The sequence below is a fragment of the Anolis carolinensis genome, chromosome 2, assembly GCF_035594765.1.
Source record: "Anolis carolinensis isolate JA03-04 chromosome 2, rAnoCar3.1.pri, whole genome shotgun sequence".
Lineage (NCBI taxonomy): Eukaryota > Metazoa > Chordata > Lepidosauria > Squamata > Dactyloidae > Anolis > Anolis carolinensis.
In genome coordinates, this window is record NC_085842.1 from 257,274,111 (window position 1) to 257,295,095 (window position 20,985).

General features: G+C 39.4%; 1 long non-coding RNA gene across 1 annotated transcript in view; it reads left to right on the forward strand.

Moving 5' to 3' along the window:
* Nucleotides 1–16,418, forward strand: part of LOC103277641 (uncharacterized) — a 32,417-nt gene extending 15,999 nt beyond the window's left edge. The window contains exons 2-3 of the long non-coding RNA XR_010003456.1: nt 5,145–5,195; nt 15,920–16,418. This is a non-coding gene — a long non-coding RNA (uncharacterized LOC103277641). The remainder of the gene's footprint in view (nt 1–5,144; nt 5,196–15,919) is intronic.
* Nucleotides 16,419–20,985: the final 4,567 nt, after the last annotated feature.

The window sequence follows — 20,985 nt, forward strand, 5'->3', positions numbered from 1 at the left end:
GTGAAGGAGCATTTTCCACTGCTGATGAGCTCTTTCTGTCAGAAAGTTCTTCTGAACATTGAAATTGAATTGCTTTTTCTGTAGTTTGAATCCATTATTTTGTGACCTAGTCTCTCCCAGCTCCCACTACATGTGGGAGAAGTACTTCTGGGGTGGCTCCAGGGCAAAACTGTGGTGGAACCATAGCTGCTGCTGAAAAAAAGCCATAGGCGGCAACATGGGAATGGAATCATTCCCATGTTGCATTATCCTCATTGCACTGCGAACCGCGGCAATGCACGGCAATTATAGCGACACATGTGACATGGTAGTAAGGATTAAAAAACAATGAATAGTCTTTTAGAAGGTATGTGCATTTTTATTGACCAGATGCTAGAGTGGATATTTCACTGAAAAAAGAATTACAAGAGTTCATTTTGCTAAGATGATTTAGAAAATTATCTAAATGCCAAGTCCACATCAAACAGTTTGGTCACTTCTGTCAGTCGCATAGGCCTGTTTTCTAATCCTTGAATTCCTGAATTGGGGGGGGGGGGGGGAGAGAGAGAGAGAAATGAGAATAGCTGAATGGAGAGTAACATGTGTTAAATCGTAGTAAGCTAGAGAGCAGTCTTCAGCTACCACTCAGGGGAGATTCAGTTTATTGTTCAGTGGAATTAATGCTATTGTGCCGCGACAGCTGGTGCTCTGAGTGATACATGGAGACAGCTCTGTTGGCAAAAAGGTTTGCACATCAGTCTCAAGGGAAGGCAGGGAGATGTCTGCATGTGTGTGTGGGCACGGGAGGGGGGAGAAACCTGGTCCATAACATTCATGGGCAATGCATTGTTTGACGAGAAATTCATTAGAAACAGGAAGAGTGAGATCCATGGGATTATAAATTCTAATGCTAGTGTAGTCATGTCCTGGCTTGAATGGCATTTGGGACTCAGTTCTCTGCTTGTAAAATTGAATGATTATGATCTGCTTTGAAGTACTCTGCAGGAAAGCCAGGGAGAGATGAACAGCCATTTAGCACATTGCAAAGTGTTACATAAATAATGGCAACTACTCAGAAAATCTTCCAATCCATCCAGCTCATAAGGCAAACATATGAAACTACCTTTTAACTGAGCAAGCACATTGATCAAGTGACTCTGAATGGTATGGCTCATTGGGGTTTCAGTGGTACTGTGTAGGATTTCTTTGCTGGGAATTGGGCCTGTAGACTTAGAATGATAGAATCACACAATTGGGGACATCCAGGCCAAACCTGTGTCATGCAGAAACAAACAATCAAAGCACTCCTGACAGATGGCCATCCAGCTTCTGTTCAAAAACCTCCAGAAAAGGAGACTCCACTCCACTGCTGTCAAAAAATTCTTCCTAATATTCAGGTGGAATCTCTTTTCCCGAAGCTTGAACCCAATACTCTATGTCACAGTCTCCAGAGCAGCAGAAAACAAGCTTGCTCCATCTTCAATACGACATTCTTTCAAATATTTAAATATGGCTATCATGTCACTTCTTAACCATTGTTAATCAAATCATGTACTCCGCCCTTCTTGCCTGCTTATAGCAAACCTTGACTCCCTTCCTCCCCACCTGCCTCATTGCTTAATCCTTTGCATAAATATCACCCAGGTATTACATATCCATATTTAAATGTGACCTTTAAATATCAGTTTCAGAATGTCTGCTCTATCAGGGCATAATGGTCTATTATGTGTTGGTCTTTGAAATCAATAAGCTGTAAAGACATGAACTATGCTTAATGGTTACTTGAAAGCACCAACTGTTTTCTCTTTAATACGTAAGCTGTACTGCAATTTTCTTGTACTTCTAATCATTAGTGGGATTTGAAAATTTAAGAATAAAATCATGATAGAGAAAATTATTTCTTTCCCAGCACTTTTATATACCCCCTTTTATTTCTTGTCTCCCATTCTGACTGCACATCAATAATGTGTTTTTTTTAAAAAAAGACAGTTAATCTAAAGAAAACACTCCTCTATGATAAGAATAGGTTTTTAGATTGCCAAAGGCCACCATTGATATTCCACACATATTTGTGTGAAAGGGTGCCATGGCTGGCATACTTGGTAGCTGCACCACAACAGTTCATCAGCAGGCCACACGTCTGCACCATAACACAGGGTCCTTGATCAATCACCTTTCCAAAAGTGGTGCTGAAATACAGGTATGAACCAGAAGGAATCAAAAGTAGAACATCTTCCCTCTGATCCTTGCCTGGGCCATGTATTGCAGTTCTGATTTGGATACCATCCACAACCTTTCTTCCCTGCCAACTCACAAGAATGCATTACCTTCCAATGAACAAACACTTGATGATGGGACTGGCAAGGATAGAACTGAAAAAGGCAAAGCCTCATTCCAGACAGGCTGAACCAGTCTCGCCCTTTTCATAACAATAATCTATTGATATGCTGATACCCTTGTATCTTTAAAAACAACAAAAAACCACAGGTTTTTATATACTTAGTCTGGAAAAACCAGGATATGATATCTTATTTCTCCTCCCTACTCTGGTGGGCTCCTGCAAAAAAAAAACAACAAAACAAAAAAAACCCCTGGAGATATGAGTTTCATGCAACAGCATATCTTCCAGGACTGGCAGGCTATATATAGCTCTCCCTGGCAGATATTGACCTATTTGTTCTAAGTCAGCCTTCTGAGTTTCTACCACCATTGTTAATGGGATGCTAGATATTTGGACATTTTCTTTTGCCATGTCAAATGATTATGTGGAAGCGCATAGCCAGTAAAGTTACAACTCAAGTCAAATTCCCTGTGTTATTCTTGTTTTCTTGCACTACAGATGCAAATATGTTTAAGGAAACTGATTGCAAAAGCTAACTTTTAAGAAAATTCACACTTTTAGTCTCTATCTTACATATGCACCTATATGGACATTTATCAATTATTTCCTATGAACATGTGCATGAGGACCATGTTAGAGCAGCTTTTATCATCCTTTTCCCTTCTCTTCTTTTTCATGAGTTTTGCAACAGACTTTTTGGCTTTTAAGTCACAGCTTGTCAATATATCTGAATTGGGGAATTAGTCCATTAACAAAGCTGGAGAAATAAACCAGGTTGAATATTCCTCAGTCCTTGGACCTGCAGTATGTTTGATCCACCACGTTTGATGAGATTACTGATGAACTGAGTAGGTATTACAACTGAGTAAAAGGTTCTATTAAAGGGTGATAGGGCAATTGTGTGAATAACATAGGTTAAGACTCCGGCTACACCATGAACCATTTAACCTCTTTTTTATGTAGTTCTACTAGTATATGATTTCTATCAATGTTTTCTTGAGAATTTAAAGCTTTAATGTCCCACATATGAATGCAGATCATATATTCAACTACAATATGAGTTGAGCTGTCAGAGGCTTGCTAAACTTTTTTTGTGATGTTGATGGGGACACATCAAGTGCCCATAGGCCATCTAGTAAATTGTATTCACCACAATAGTTCATAAGTTGTATAGGCCAGGTGAACATGCACACACTCTTGTGCAGTTTGCTGTGTTAGCCACAACATGGTTACTCTTTAGCTTGCCCTGCTTCCTTCACAAGCTTTGCCAGTCTGACACCAGGTGGCTGCTATTATTGCTTTCCTTTAAAGGTTTAAAAATATGCTCCCTGCTGCCATCTTCTGGATTTTCAGAACAGCTAGAAAAAAAAGGAGATAGTTGACTTATTCTTATCAAAAAGGAGTAAGACAGCAAATTGGATGTTTCAATTAATTTATAAAATATGTAATCCAGGTTAAGGGCTGAAAAAGATGAATGTGCACATCATCGGGTGACGTTGAACAAACCCAAATAAGCAGAAATTTTGGATCTCTTTGATGCCTTCTACCACCTGCATGGAAATGGGACAGTGTGTACTGTATCAGTCAGCTCTTCAAAGATGCTTTTCTTTAAAAACTGCAGTTTATGGTGATGAGCTGTGAGGACAGTGGGTTTTTTTCTGCCACAGACCTGCAGTTGGTAGTTATTAAATATTCAAAAAAGTAAAGAAATTAATTTTATTATTTTTGAAATATGGGAAATACAAGAGTTGCTTTAAAAGTCTAAGATGGCAATTATCTCATATTCACAAGCTTGTTAATGTAACTACAGTTAATTACTTTTTAAAGGCCATTTCCCAGACTCTGGGTTTCATAGGGTATTCTTAAAATTTAAGATCAGCTGAAGCTGGCTTTGAAAGTTGTTTAGAAGTAGTATACGAGGAAGTTCTAATCAGTTGTTCTTCCCATCAGTGGACTTCCAATAAAGCTAAACAAGTGTAATGTCCAGAAAGCAATATGCACTGTGGACCCACAGACCAATCTGCAGCTTGTGCATTTTCTCCATTAAACATCATTTCCAAATATTATGCTGGAAGAATAGTAACAGGAAGCATAACTGCCTAGCGATTCCTTATTTCCTCCTTGCTTGGAATACTTGAATCATCTTGAATACTAGAACTTGGCAGATACTACAGTCCAGTGGGGTTGCTTTTTGGTGGGTTCAGTGGGCATTGCTAAAATGCTCATGATTGGGGGGGGGGGGGTTGGTGGGGTTTCTTTGAGCATTGTTAAGAAAGACTATAATTTGTGGTATAGCAGATGTATGTTTCATAGAATGGATACCTGTAAGGAACAAAGTATATATTACATCAACATGTGGCTATTGATGTTTTCGGTCTCTCTTCCTATTCCACATGTGTCAGCAACATATAGTTAAGAGGAATGGGAGGGGTTCGTATTTATGGTAATATTTGGTCTAACCTTAGAACATTCTGTGTACTTTAAAAAAAAAGTTGCTTCAGAACTTTTGGTGTGAATGTGAAACCACTGTTGTGCTTCAGGACTAAAATTCTGTTAAGCTGCTTTTGAAATCCATCAACATTTTCATATGAAAGGACTATAAAATGGCCACTTGATAAAATGGACTTCATGTTCACGTTATATATATAAATCATGTGGAGATGCCGCTTTGTATAAATAGTACTGCCACATTAAAGCACTTGAGGTGTACATTTAAAAGTTTGCACAAATATCTCTGAGGATTTTTGGTGGGTGTGGATAGCAAAGAAGCAAAAGGCAATAAGGTATTTTAAATGCCTTCTGAAATGCTTTGTATTTTTTCTAGATGCCAAATTGTGAATACAGAAGGCAATCAGCTACATACCAAGTCGCACAGGTCAGTTAAAACTTCATGTCCTATATGCAAAAACTTAATCCACCCTGAAAAGGACAAAGTGAAATGTTATAAGTAGTATTTGCCTGCCACCCACTGGCCACTCACCAGTATTGCCAGAATTGCAATATCCTGCTAAAAATAGTTGGAAGCACATGTAGCAGAGAACCAGTGAGCTCCCTTTTGGGCTGTTGTACATTCTTATGGAAACATTTTCAGCCCTTTTGTAGGAAGCAGAAAGAATAAATGTCAAGCCAAAAATAAAAACTGGACGGGAGCAAAATTTCTCCTGGCTTTCCAGGGGTTTTGGGGGGACTGGGAGAATCTCTATCACTTCTTTGTAATGTCTACCTTCTTCTCTTCAACGTGTTTTTGCCACCAGAAGAAAGTCACAGCAGTGCTCTTCCTATGATGCTGGATAGGGTTTTAATAGTTGTATAGAAGAGGGAATTTCAGATTTTCCTTGTTGCCTGATTGCATGACAAGCAACACATTAAGGATACAGAGGTTTTCTCCAGTTTTTAAACTGACAACTCTATAGCACATTTTGGCTCCACAACACATCTGAAGAAGGGTACTACATTATGCTACATTATCATTTCAGGTCCATTCCCTTTTAAGTGCATGTCTTTGCCTGGATGAACAGACTGCTCTAGTGTTGTAACCTTTCCTGTATTTGAGCTTCTTAATTAACAAATAGCAGAGATAAAGATGTTTGGATCTTGAGAAAGTGGATGACCTTTTCATAGGGTTGTATCTTAAGGCCTCTCGGGGCTCTTCCACACAGGCCCAAAACCTGTGATGGGTTGCGGATGGGTTGCAGTTAGGATAATAAATAGGCAGATAGACATCAACTGAAATCATGATATCTCTGTCTTGCTTCTGTTATTTCCTTGGTGTTAGGCCCTCTTGGATTCATCTCCAAGTTCAAGAAAGCTCATGTCATACTCACATTCCTTTCCTTTCATTTGGCTAAAGAAGGTTTTATAGCTGGGTGAAAGGCATACCATATGCTCATCAGACTTCATGCGAAACCTTTTCTATTCCTTACATTGTAATTTGTCCACCTTTACAGTCTGCAAGAAGTATGCCAATCTAGACCCAGATTTAATGGTGATGTTGGCAGTACGCTTCCTCCTGTCTATGGACACATCTGGAGGACTTGTCCATTGGTTAGTGCTTGGCAGCCGCAATTTCAATTTCCCCTGAATGTAGCTTCATTCTGGGTACAGTTTCACATTATGCAATTATAGCAGTATGATTCCACTTTTAACTGTATTGGCTCTATCATATAAAATCCTAGGGTTATAGTTTGATGAGGCACTAGAATTCTCTGGCAGAACATTCTTAATCAGTAATTCCCATATATTCGGGTGATCTCCCAGCACCGTTGGCCACTTTAGCCAATGCTCACAGACAGTGAGAGCTGAAATCCAAAATACTCAAAGACCAGAGTTTGGGAGTCACAGATCTAAATACAACCCCATAAACTGTAAACTCGCAAGAATCCATAGGAGGGAACCATGGAAGTCAAAGCAGAATCATTGCACCATAATTGTACAGCATGAAAGGTCCCCGTAGCCTTAATTTTAATCCCCTAGTGCCCCGGAATTAAAATTAAGGCTACTATTTCTATTCTAGAAATAGAAATTGTAACTATATAATACTTATCACTGCAAATTTTTTTAGAAGGGACTATGCCAAATGCTATCAGTGGATCCCATTGGAGCCCTGGCAGCTATCCAAAGATGCGGGGTGAGACACCATCCTTTGATACACATCATCAAGCTGATCATACCATGATGAGATATACTGAGGCAACTGCATCAGGCAAGATGACATCACTCTGACTCTTCTCCATGAATTTCTCAGATATTTCCCACTGTTGGAGGGCTGAGTTCTGTTGAACATGCAGCAGTCCCTCTGTGCTAGTTTCTTGCCCTTAGGCATAGTAGAAGATTGGCTGCATCACTAACCTCAAAGTAGAAGTTGGGTTTCTGTGAGTTTTCTGGGCTGTATAGCCATGATCCAGAAGCATATTCTCCTGATGTTTTGCCCACATCTATGGCAGGCATCCTCAGAGGTTTAGTGGTCAGTTGGAAACTAAGTAGATGAGGTTTATATATCTGTGGATAGATGCGGGCAAAACATCAGGAAAGAATGCTTCTGGAACATGGTCATACAGCCCAGAAAACTCACAGCAACCCAGTGGTTCTGGCCATGAAAGCCTTCAACAACACAAAGTAGAAGTTATTTACCATTCTAATTGGCTTCAGAATGTTTAGGACAGAAGTAAATGAATGGCCTTTCTCAGGGATGAGAATGTGCCACTTTTAATGTGTGTGTGTATTGGTGGGGGGGGGGGGGTCGTCTCAGATAGCAAAATATCTTGAAACTGCCAAATATATCACAGCACTGGGAATGTGCTTCCATTAATATTTCTATGATCCCCTGCAACCCACCGAAGTCTGGATTCAAAATCTTAAAATCCCACTATATCTGCACAGGAAGGAAAACTGATGAGCGGGTGTGGTATACTGGTTTGAGTGTTGGACTATTACTCTGGAGAACAGGGTTTGAATCCCTGCTTGACTATGGAAACTACCTTAGGCAAGTTAAACTCCCTCAGCCTCAGAGGGAAGAAAAGCCAACCCTGCTCTGAAGAACTCTTGCCATGAAAACACTATTACAGGTTCAGTTTAGGGTCACCATAAATCAGAAATGACTTTCAGGCACCCATCAACAGATATTAGCTACTCTATGCTAATCTAGAAGAAAAATTGGGGTCATGACATAGAAAGGAAACCTGACTCTGTTTATCCTAACACCATCCCCTGATAGCAGCATCTTGGCAATCCTAATGCTTCATTAAAACGTTGTTCCCTCTCATTAGTCATTCTATTCTTGGCAATTCCTTCTTGCACTAAGCCGAACATGCATTTCAGAGGCACGACTGGCACTGTGCAAATTTCCTGCAGCTCAGAAGGTTTCTAGTCCCAGTCCCTTTTGATGTTTCCTGAAATGATCAACTGCAGTTGGATGACTTGATTGTCCTCTCGGAAGCATCCGATACTCCTCTTCCTCGACTCATCTGCTTTCTCTGAAGTGCTGCTGCTGCTCTCTGGAGGAAGCGTGACTCAGATTCCCAGCAGGACTGAATCTTCCCAGCAGCAATTACACTGCATTTTGCAAAGCAGTCCCAGGCTTTACAGAACACAGAACAGAGGATGCAGAGAGCAGGAGAAGGAAGAAGAGGTTTTTTTTCCTGCTCAGCAGTGTAATTGAAGCTGCCTAATTGTTTTTCAGCATCTCTTCCAGCATTGCCATTCATTGCAAGCTGGTTTTGTGTTACCTCTTCACAGAACTGTGCTTATTGTTCTTGGAAAATTGCGAAGGTTTCTCTCCCTTTATTCCTTTTGCTAATTTTTTATGTTCTTGCTTTAAGAGGAAAGAAGTGGGTGTTCTTTTATTTACAGATGCTAACATTGGGGGTGGTGATCTAAATATTCATAGATACCAGGTTGCTGATAAAGTATGAGGCAAGGGGGAGAGTTTACAACAGTCAAGTCTTTACGGGAGAAGCCCAAGAAGATGGTAAGAGTCCTACAGAAATGATGCTCAGGTGATGAGTTCAAAGAGCAGATTTCATGCTGCTTCTTTAATTGTATGTTTATTATTTGTGTCAGAGAGTTTAGTCTAACTTTGGATCCTCTTGACTGAAAGTGCTTTAAAAGGGATTAACTAGCAATAAAAATAGCCACTGATGAATCTTCCTCCTCAACTGCATTGATTCTAGTTTGGGTTTTCCTGTGCAAAAGAGAGGCAGGCAGACAGAGATCAGAAGAGTTAGATTATCCCAACTTTTGCAGAATACAAACAAATCTCCAATATTGGTTTGTTTGTTAAAGATACTAAGATTTATTTATTTATTAAACAGAGTTGTAACAAAAGCACAGAATGCAGTATGAGTGGAAGCAGGAAAACATTAACATATCAGAATGAAGACTGAATGGAATAGGATAGGAATGACATACCCAGTAGTTTATTTCTGTGCAATTATATATGGTCCTGATTCGTACAATTTATCTCCTACATATCTCACATCCCAATCTTACAACAACAAAAATAAGTACCAGTACTTTGCCCTTCCTTGTAAGACCTATAGAGGAAATAGTCACTCTGATGTAATTGGCATCTGTAAAATAAAAACAAAAACATATTTTTCTCCCATGTGGTTTGCAATTGCATAGCCTTCCTCAAAATGTACACAATTACTGATGAGATCATGCTTATATATACTTTTATACAACTTTCATAGTGAATCACTCTATAGATGACGCAGGAAGATCCAGGAAAAATGTGAAAAGAGGGAGCAAGAATCAGAAAAAAATATTGGAGTCAAAACAAGTTGCCCGAGGAAGTCATGAGCTTTTCCCACAATAATCATTTGGTAAATTGGTCACTTGCACTGGTTTTTCTTGTTGTAATTATTTGTAAACATTTTGTGTTTTTGAACAATGTTTAATGTTACAAAATATAAATACAGCAACAACAATAAACACTGACAAAGTTCAAACTTTTTTTCATTAGCAAATGTGGTTTCTAACTTATGCTGACCCTAGGGTGACTCTCTCATGGGTTTTTTTTTTTTTTTGGTACATGTGGATTTGTGTAGAAGAGGTTTCCCTTTGTCTTCCTTTGAGGCTGAAGGAGTCTGGCTTGCCCAAGGAGGATTCCATGGCTGAGGAGGAACTGAAGGACTGAACTCACATAGTCCTAGCCCAGCCATCAAACCACTACACTGCACTAGCTTGCAGACTAACATATTTCAGATATGGCCTCCTGCCTGATCATTCCAGAATCTGGACTAGTACAATAATTGAGAACCAACAATATTGTTTATATATGTGTATATATAACGTAAATTATTACTGTGGTAATAGGTTATTTGGGCAACGCTGCTGACGGGTATACTCTACTCCAGGAAAATAATGGGTTAATGTTATGATAGTTTTGGATATGCATCATCTAGGTATGATAGTTCTGGAGTGTTGTGTGGTTTCCAGGCTGTATGGTCGTATTCTAGCAGCATTATCTCCTGACATTTCACCTGCATCTGTGGCTGGCAAGTTCAGAGGATCTGATGGTGGTAGAGCAAGTGGAGTACAGTGTTCCCTCGCTAATCTGCGGTTCGGGTTCTGCGGATTCTCTGTATCGCGGATTTTTCCATCCGGCCCGCCCTCCCTTTGCAGGCATAAAAGGGCCCAGTTTGAGTCACGTGACCCGGCCCGCGCTTCCTCCCCAGCCGCCTGCAGGCAGCGCCAGTAGGCCCTGCCTGCACCTCATTGCCCCAGGAATAACAAGGAAGACAGAACAGTGTGTTTAAAAAGGAAAAGAGGGAGGCCATATTTATTGAAATAAATATAGTGCTGCTATATCGCGGTTTTCCACTTTTCGCGGGCAGGCCTGGAACCTAACCCCCGCGAAAAGTGAGGGGACACTGTATATTGCACTGTAGACTACTTCAGCCAGAAAAATTAGCAATAGCAGAATATAATAATCCAAGCTGGGCACAGAATACAGGGTGTTTGAAAAAGAACTCCCTATTCACCATTTGAATTAAATGGTAAATAGGGAGTTCTTTTTCAAACACCCTGTATTATTTGCTCAAGGCCACCCTGTGATTTTCCATGGCAATGCAGGGATTTGAGCTCTAGTCTCTAGAGACCTACTCGAACATTCAAAATGCTACAACAGAAATTTCACCTTGTTAAATTTATATGTAGTTAGTTATTTCTATCCAATTTCTATGGGATGGAAAATGTTTGCATTACCATTGTCGAAGTGGCTGAGAGGCAACATAGTCTTCTACTATGAGATATTTTTTTGATGCTGCTGTGATTTGGGATTCTGTCATTTCACTAAGATTGAAGCAGTTTTGGTCACACTAGCCTCCTTAGTTCCTTTAATTTTGCACATTGGCAGGAAAGCTGCCTGGTCCTCATCTTCTCCTTTAAAAAAACTTGCAAATTTAACATCTGTGCCTCAGTTGAAGCCTGCTTACTAAATTGGGCATGCAATATTTTAAGCAACCTTATACCTTTATACTTACACTAAAGTGGTGTTTTTTTGTTTTCTTTTTCTTTCTTTTGTTGGATGTTGTTGCACTGGAATTTCCATCAGTCTTACCCAGCATTCCCATGCTAAGAGATATTGAAGCTGTGGTTACACATATCTGGAGGGCCAATAGAAAGTATGGAACACAGAACTAGAGTTCATTACATGGCTAGTTGTACTATATGTGAACTGGCTGGAAAAATTGCTGTTTTCTATTATGCTGTTTCCTAGGTTTGCTGAAAAAAACCCACACAGGAGGCATACTGGAAGGTAAAATATAAAAGACAACACATTGAACTATAGGAATTAGTCATGTGCGCTAAATTTGTTTCTCCCGTTTCATTCGTTTCATTCATTTATTTCATTCATTCGAAGGCACGGAATGGGAAGGCCTCTCCCAGTACAAAAGTAAACTTGACACGAAAGCAGGTGGGTGTGGGTCCTAGCTCCAAGCCTGCTTTTCAGCATCACAGTTATAGAACTAGCCAGCTCCACTGCCATTTCTCACTGCCATTTCCCCCTTCACTCCAACGAGAGAGTTTGTGTGGCATGCAGGCCCAAAGCATCCATGCCAGCCAGGGCCTGCAACCGAACACTGCTTACTCTAAAGTAAGTGGCCCTCGGCTACAGGCCCTGGCAGGTGTAGGCGTTTGGATCTGCACACCACACATGCACTCTCCTTGGGAAGAGAGTGCTTGTGTGGTATACATACCCAGAGAGCAACCATGACACTGCCTTTTTGGGCCTGCACGGTTGTGGAGCAAAAATGCTGCCAAACGTGATGGGTCTTCAGTCCAGCCAGGGAGATGAAGGTGAGGCAAGTGCATGCCGGGAAGGGGAACATGGGTGGGAAGCCCCCTCCCAATAATGTGCCAAAAGAAAACAGAAATTTTGGCACCAAAAAACAAAAACAGATATCTGCCCTCCTGATTTTGGGAGACTCAATTTAAAATGGATCAAGGCCCCCACTGATATCCAGGATACAAAACAGATCAAGGTTTACCCTGAATGCACGAGACTAATAGGAATCCAATCTCAGTATGGTTGTATTATCCAGGCGGAGGCCACAAGAGGGTGATAAAGAGAGAGAGAGGGGGGATAGTCTAATTGGGGGGGGGGGGGAGCAGGTAGGAAGACTTAAACAATTTCCTCCTATTTTCCTATTATTTCCCCCGCCCATGTTGCAGTCATTGAAACAACCGTCATTTATGACATGGGAAGGGGGGATAACCAGCAAAAATGAGGAAAATGGTTTCCCTTCTTCACCTCCCCGCCCCCAATAAAGTCAACTATCTTTCTCTGTCTAGGCTTCCTTTGGAGTCTGCTTAGATAACAGAACAGTACCACAATCTCTATGTACAATGCAAATATTCACTGAGAGTTTGTAAAAGTATAGCATTAGATGCATGACACAGAAGTGTAGATTTACATGGTGTAGGTTTTACAAGTTGGCCTATTCAGAATTGGCTTTATAAGCCAGAATCAGCAGTATGTTTGGTCTAAACTATAACATACCCTTATCTGTATGTTTTCTGAGAAAAGATAATCCAAGAAAACAAGCTGTTTCAATGTGTCACACACTTTGTACAAATCATCCTAAGGGGCAAAGGATGGGACAGCTGGGAAGTCTTATGTTCTCAAATCTTGCGGATGTATGATTCACAGTTCTGAAAACTCTTTTTTTAAATTCCATTATTTCCAGTTAAATTGTGTTTGAGGCCACTAGGTGTCAGCAAAGAATGGCATTGTATTGTTGCACCACTCATAATATTGAACTCTAGATGTGCTGGTTAAACCCTTCTCTCCTTTTTTCCCATTGTGTTAGCATCTTTGAAGGGTCTAAATGTCCCCAAAGACACCAGATTCTGTCACATCTTGGAAATTAAACAGAGTCAGGCCTGTTTAATACTTGGATGGGAAACCACTAATGAATACCAAGTATGGTAGGCTGTATTTCAGAGGAAATAATTTTCAAAACCACCTCTGAATAATCCTTGTCTCACAAAATTAGGGCTGCATAAGTGTATTGCAATATGCCATAGCAGTGACTGTCTTACTATTTTTTACTTCAGACTTGACCTCTGGGCTTACCAGATAATTTAGTCATCCTTGTTCTAGTATTAGATGGTGTCATTGCTCCAGGATAGTTCATCCAGATTTCAATATCCAGGATCATGGTACTTCAACATGACATAATGTTGTCTCTGCAGAGAAGATTGCTCATTCCTCCCTATTTATTTATATTCCACCATTTCTCACCCCAGAACCATGAATCACTGCATCTTATAAATGAAAAGAAATGCGATACAGTTAAAATACACAAAGATATTTTAAAATGGAATTAAACCACGAACAACCCTAGCAACAATTTAAAGCACATTTTTAATCAAAAATTGTAAGTCTGCTGTAAGATACATCTAAAAGAGATTAGGAAACTGTGTTGTCAAAGGCTTTCATGGTCAGAATCACTGGGTTGCTGTGAGTTTTCCAGGCTGTATTGCCATGTTCCAGTAGCATCAGGAGAGAATGATTCTGGAACATGGCTTTATAGCCCGGAAAATTCACAACAACCCAGATTAGGAAACTGATTTTCCAAATAAAAAACAGCATATCATTTGCAATTGGGACAGACTGAATTACAAGAGAAACCATTCTTGGTTTCAATTTCTTCAGTACTTGAAATGTACCAATACCTGAAAAAAATATTCTTTTTTTCTAATTCTGATTAGGGTACATTATTGCATAGTTTTGTGCAGTCTTCTTGGCATTTTCCAAACATTAAACAGGAACTGCGTTTAGAAAGAGATGTTTTCTGTATTTCTCTTTGTAATATCTTGTATCTTGGTGATATGTCTACTGCCTGGCCAAAGAATGTAAGTGAAAAAGTTTGCATCATACAAATAAATATATGGAATGAATGTAACCAGTAAATGAAGAAATGATATAACATTTTAATTTGAGATTTACTGCAGTGGTGTATAATGCAAAATGCCACAGAGGCCATCAGTTAATTCTAGTCAGTCCTCTGCAATGAGCTTTACTGAACACCAAACTATCCTACCAACTTGAGGTAGCAAAAGCAATAAAGACAAGCATGGTTCATTAAATGTTTCTTGTGTGACCCAGGGGACATTTTCAAAAAGTCACCACATCCTCTATTTTAGAAGTCAAGAACATGTGGCACTCCAGAAATTGCTGGACTTCAGCTCTGATCAGCTAACATATACTCATCAGGCATAATGGGCGATATCCAACAATAAATGGAAGGCTACCAGTTTTCCACTCCCTTAAACCATAAGTCTTCTTCTATAAACTCTGTATTTCTCTTAACACTTGAAATTGCATGGTATATTGCATAACATATTAACCATGTCTACCAAGTGAATTGCTCTGAGGTAGAAAGTCAGTCATCAAAAGATCCTGCTTGTTTCATTGATTGTGGTAAAATGTTGTACAATATAAAGGTATTATTTACAATGTGAGTATTTATTATTTCACTGATAAAGGATGAATAAATTTGCAATATTAAATTATTTCCATAATTTGTGATTGCCAAAGCAAAATTTATGGATTTTGGTTTGGCAAAGGTTCTGTTAGTCATTTACATTTACGTCTTGTTTTTTATCCCAATGAAGTCAATGTTGGTATACTTTCTCTATCCTTTATCGTCATAACAACTGTGATTTATATTACCTTGAGAAAGGACTAGTCCAAGGTCACCTAATGAATGTCATGGTTAAATGGGAAGTTGAACCTGGATCTCTCCAATCCCAGTTCAGCACTAACATAGGATTGGGCAACTTCAGGTTTCTCCCATTTTAATCCCAGTTCTTCCATATATACCTTTTGTTGAAAAATGAAATAATAATGTTACCTCTCTTTAAAAAAACACCTAATACTTTACACTGATGCATGATTGTAAATTATATAGGAATGTATAACTTTCGCCATCTCTATATTTTACCCATCCATAGCTTCAGTATCTCTCCCTTGCTAAAGATGAGCTCTCAAGTTGGATAACGTTTGGACTTGAATTAAAGGAATGCTGAGGTCTACTTCTACTGTAATTGCTTTTGGCAGTCTGCATTGCTGGCAGAATTTGTCTCTATTCAAAAACTACCTGGATGCATGAGGAACATATGGTAGCAGAAAGAAAGATAAAAGAAAAGTAAAAAAAAATAGGACAAGAAGTCCCTGATTCAAAAGCATTTGTTCATTGCTGCAAGGCAGAAGTAATTAGGTCTAGATCCATTTTTTATTATATTTGGAATTCAGTGCATCTTCTTTTGCTCTGTATTTCTTCTTCAGTAATGCAAGTATTAATGCTGTGAATGTAACTAGATGTTAAAATTTGTCCAGTTTTTCAAGATATTGTTTACAGGATTATTGCTATTTCGCTCCATATAAATCTCCAATAATATAAAACAGCAATGAAGAACATGGATTTTTGCCCAGAAATACCAAATATTGAAAAAAAAGTAAAACAAAAAAGTGAAAAAGCAGGAATACAGCTGGATGTTAACATAACAGAAATAACAACCACAGGTGAGTTATTGAATGTACAGCATGTGATGAAAACAGAAATAAAATATCTTCCTTCTATATTTCAGCTGCTGATAAATGAAATGCAAGTTATAGTCAAGAAACTGGAAGAAACCCAAAACTTGGAAAAATAGCTGTGAAGAAGGATCCTCCAGTCCAAAAATACATCATGAAATGACCAAAGTCAAAATCACCCTTGTTGTAGGATTTCCCATTTCTATGTAAAGTTGTAAGAGTTGGACAAGGAAAATGGTCACAGGAAGAAAATCAACTCATTTGTAATATGGACCTGGATAAGAGTGGGACAAATACTAAATGGATCTCAGAGCAAATGAGTAGTTGATTTTATTATGGTTTCATTACGGTTATGGTTTCATGATGAAACCAAGGCTAGCATGCTTTGGATGTATCATGAAGCCACATGCCTCATCAGAAAAGATATTAAGCCTGTGCAGTTCTGGTTCTCAAATCTTCTTTGTTTCCAGATGATTATTACTATATAGTATAAAGTCCCAATGTGGCTGGATTCTATATATCTTTAAACTTACATAAATACAATGCCAACATGACTTTATGTATCACTGTTTGATGTGGCTCTTTAATCTAACTTAAATACAATTATGACGTGACATTCAAAGGTTTCCTTTCCTCACAGAGACTCTATAGTGGCAACCAGGGGGAAAGGAAGTTCAAATGTCTGTTAATAAAATGTTGTTTAATTAGCCAAAAAAAAAAAGACCATAAGCTTGGGAGAATGGAAGATATTTGAAAAAGAGCAAAACTGTAGGAAACATGAATTGATTTTATAATGGAGGTCAAGGAAGACTGCAAGACTTGGGCAGGGATGGTGAGGGCTAGGGCTCAGAGAAGCCTCTCATTTATAAGGTCTCCATAAATCAAACTGAATTGGTGGCAGATAACCACAACACATGGGACAAACAAAATAATGCAGATGGATCCAATGGTCTATTGTAGCAACCAGAACAGACCATTGCATCAAGGGCAAGACGAGGTTTTTTTTGTTTCAACTCTTCACATCAACCCAACGGTCCAAGCAGTATCTTGGGAGTTAGTCATAGGCTGATTCCATACAGGGACTTCTGTCTCCACACTGGAAGAAAACACCAAGCTTTCCTGGGTGTGTGTGTGTGTGTGGGGGGGGGGGTGTCCAGATGCCCTGCTGGACTTTCTGGCAGGGCACCCAGACAGCAAAATTCACTCCCAAAAAAGCCTTGAATTACTTACCCACCCACCATTACCCTGCTGCCAGCCCTCTCCTGTAGAAATTATGCACCAGGAGAAGGGGGCCAGCACTCAGATATCCATGGGGAAAGAGCAGAAAACAAGTACCAATACAGGTCATACTTTGGGAGAAAGCTGACATACAAATGAAATAAATAAATAAATGTTCCAAATGACATCTGAATATCTAGCTATCTATGGGTTTATTTACTGAGTGTGCACAGCCACACATTTATTTATTAAGTGCACACAAGGAAACTGAAAACAAATCTGAGTCTTTTAACTGCTTTTAAAGTGCATCCCCTCTTCCATTTTGGAACATGTTAAAATGATTAAAATGCATTTAATTTACTTTTCATAGTAATAGAAAACTGTTACCTGGGAGATGACACTTAAATCATCCAATTTTCACGAACGGATTCAGAAAGACAAATTGGTAATGCATATTTCTCATATCAGAATAATTGTATCTGGATGGTATTTGCCTATTAATAGGACACATACCATTACACCAGATATTGTTAGGAAGAGAAGTTTGGAGTACAATTTTTGGGTCCCCTTTACGCCATGTGAGTTGCACTTACCATTTATGGAAAGGGAAGTGACATAGTGACCGCTTGTCCTTTTTTCCTATTATATTAGGATGTATTGCTGTTCCCATGCCAGAACACTACAGCCCCTAGAAGAGATTGCAGCAACTCGTCTTAAATGAGTCCTTCTACATTTTGATCAGATTGCAAAGACTGTAAATCCCTCCAAGAATATTTCAAAAGGAATCCAATCCAACAGGTTGTTTCTGTTTTTAAATATACCTCAGCTCCCTGTTCCACCTTTGCTAAATGAGTAGAGTGACCATTAGCTTAATTGAAATCATGTGCAGGAATGAAGGCAGAAGCCATTCAAAAAGCCTCATCTTCCCAAGTAATTCTGAATTCTCTACTACGAATGAGAGTCTGCTTACAAATAAATCCTGACACTAATCTGCCTGGTTGCTTTTCTGATAGGCAGATTAAATCTACTCCAGCTGCATCTAGGTCACTCAGATGTCGGCAGTGTTTACACTGGATCTCTCACAAACATGCAGTCTTTCTTGGTTGCAGCTGCCAACCACTGTAGTCACTAAGCAGCAACGCCTGCCTGATGAAAATCTAGATAGACTACCTTGGAAAAACAAGCTAAAGAAAGCCCAGTATCCCTCACAGGTATTTTGGCAACCTCTTGCCTTTCATTAAAGTGAAATCCATGTGGTATCGTGTCAGAGGGTAATTGCTAAAACCATTGTGGTGATTTCATGAACGTGCTACATGAGAAAAAGATGACTTGTAACTAGAGGGTTATTGTACCTGTATTCACAGGACACAAGAGGGGATTTCCACAGGTACAGCTTTTCTACTGTAAACATGTCTTTTACCTAAATTTCAATAATGCAGGATTTTAGTCCTCTTTTTACTGGGTTGTTTCATATCAAAGTTCAAGACACATTCCCTTTCCTAATATTTTGAATTTTAGCTCTCAAAAGCTCCAAGCAACAGGATCAATGATGAGGAGGACTGGTCCAAAGCACTTGAAGTTCACTATCTCTGCCCTACATGAAAGTGATGTCTGTGGTTATACTATGCCAAGTCTTGCTTCTGTAGCCTTAGGATACACAGAGCACTAAAATTATCTCTTAATATGAGATATTTACATGCTATGCTAAGGCAAGGATCTCTTTCTAGAATAGGCATGGGCAAACTTTTTTGCCTTGGGGCTGCATTGTGGGCCTGACCAAGAGGGCTAGGTTGGGAGGGAGGGTGGCTGGGCACACACTAGGTGAGACGGGCTACTCACCCTATCCTTATGCCGGGAGGATAATGAGACAAGCGACAACTGCCCCCGTTCCTCCTCCCTGATCCTCCTCCCCTGATCTTCGGGCTGTCTTCTCAGCCTTATGCCAGGAGGAGGGAAAGACAGGCAAGCAACAGCCAAGAGCATTCTGAAGGGCTCTCATCTGCTACATGCCTTCCTCAAGCTATTCTCTCAGCATAAGGATGGGGCCGCTTGCACTGTTCTTATGCCGGGAAGAGGGTGAGACATGTGGTGGCTGAGAGCGCTCCAGAGGGCTCTCAGCTGCTGCACGACTTCCTCCCCCGTGCTTTGTGCATAAGGATGTGGCAGGCCACAGTGTCCTTATGCTGAGAGGGAAGGGAAAATGAGGAGGGCATGAGATAAGTGCCTAGGAGGACGCATCCAGCCCCCAGGCCTTAGTTTGCCCATGCTTGAATTAGACCAAGCAAGCCATGTTGAATTCCCAGCAAGTTGTGCACAGCCAACTTAAGTTATTTTTTAAAAATGAATTATTTTTGGAGATTCCTGTCTGGGAGCCACTGAGATAGGGTTTTGGTATGGCCCAGCATGATTTTCTAAATGTTGTTAGGTTTGTGGATACAGAAGAGAGAAATTACAATGAATTCAACAGTTCTTGTTTGTGTACTTGCATAACACCCCCCTGCTTTGAACTGGATTATATGGCAGTGTAGATTGATATAACCCAATTCAAAGCAGATAATGTGGGTCATCTACTTTGATAATCTGGATTTTATGGCAATGTAGAAGGGGCCTGTGTTCAATGGAATCTATGTCTTTATGAATGTGTTTAGGACTGCAGCTTTGGGGAATTCTACATGGATCTATTTGGAATGAATGAAATTGCATTCAGGCCCAATCTACGCTGCCATATAATCCAGTTTTTGATCCCAGGTCATGTGCATTGAACTGGATTATCTGTCAGCATAGACTCATAATCAAGTTCAAAGCAGATAATCTGGGATTAGATACTGGATCATATGGCCGACGTGTAGATCCAGCCTCAGTTGAGATATGCCTAGGGCTGGGCCTAACATCCTATGTGCATGTTCGTAAAAGTTCCATTGTCTCCATTCATATTTACTGCTACAGAAACATCCACAGCATTGGATTACAGCATGCCTCACAGAAGACCACAGTTGTCTAAAAAGCTTCATTGGCTAAGGCAGGGGTCCCCAAACTTTTAAAGTAGAGGGCCGGTCCACAATCCTTCAGACTGTGGAGGGGCCGAATTAATCATTTGGGAAAAAAACGGACAAATTCCTATGCACACTGCACATGTCTTATTTGTAGTGCAAAACAACAACAACAATGAAAGAACAATACAATATTTAAAAATGAAGACAATTGTAACCAGCATAAACCTATCACGATTTCAATGGGAAGTGTGGGCCTGCTTCTGGCCAATGAGATAGTCAAGTGAATTAGGATTGTTATTGTTGTTGTTGTTGTTGTTGTTGTTGTTGTGTGCCTTCAAGTCATTTTAGACTTTGGGCAAGCCTAAGTCTAACATTATTTATTTATTTATTTACTACATTTATTTATTACATTTATATCCCGCCCTTCTCACCCTGAAGGAGACTCAGAGCAGCTGTACGTACATACAATATATTATATTATTAGCATAGCACAATATTAGCATTATATATTACCATATTGAACGATACCACTATACTGTAATATTATATGTAATATATAACATATAATTAATATTATGATATGGTATCATTATTAATGTTATATTGTATAACATAATATTATTATCAATATTATATGTATATACAATATATTATATTATTTAAAATGATATAAAATATATTATAAAACTGATGGCGGGGGCCAGGTAAATAATAATAATAATAATAAACTTTATTTTTACCCCGCCACCATCTCCCCAATGGGGACTCGGGGCGGCTTACATGGGGCCATGCCCAGAACAATACAATATAACAAAATATAATAGAACAACAAATCATAGCACATTAAACAACACAATAAAAGAAAATATACACTACATTAAACAAGATCAAAGAACAATAAAACCAAG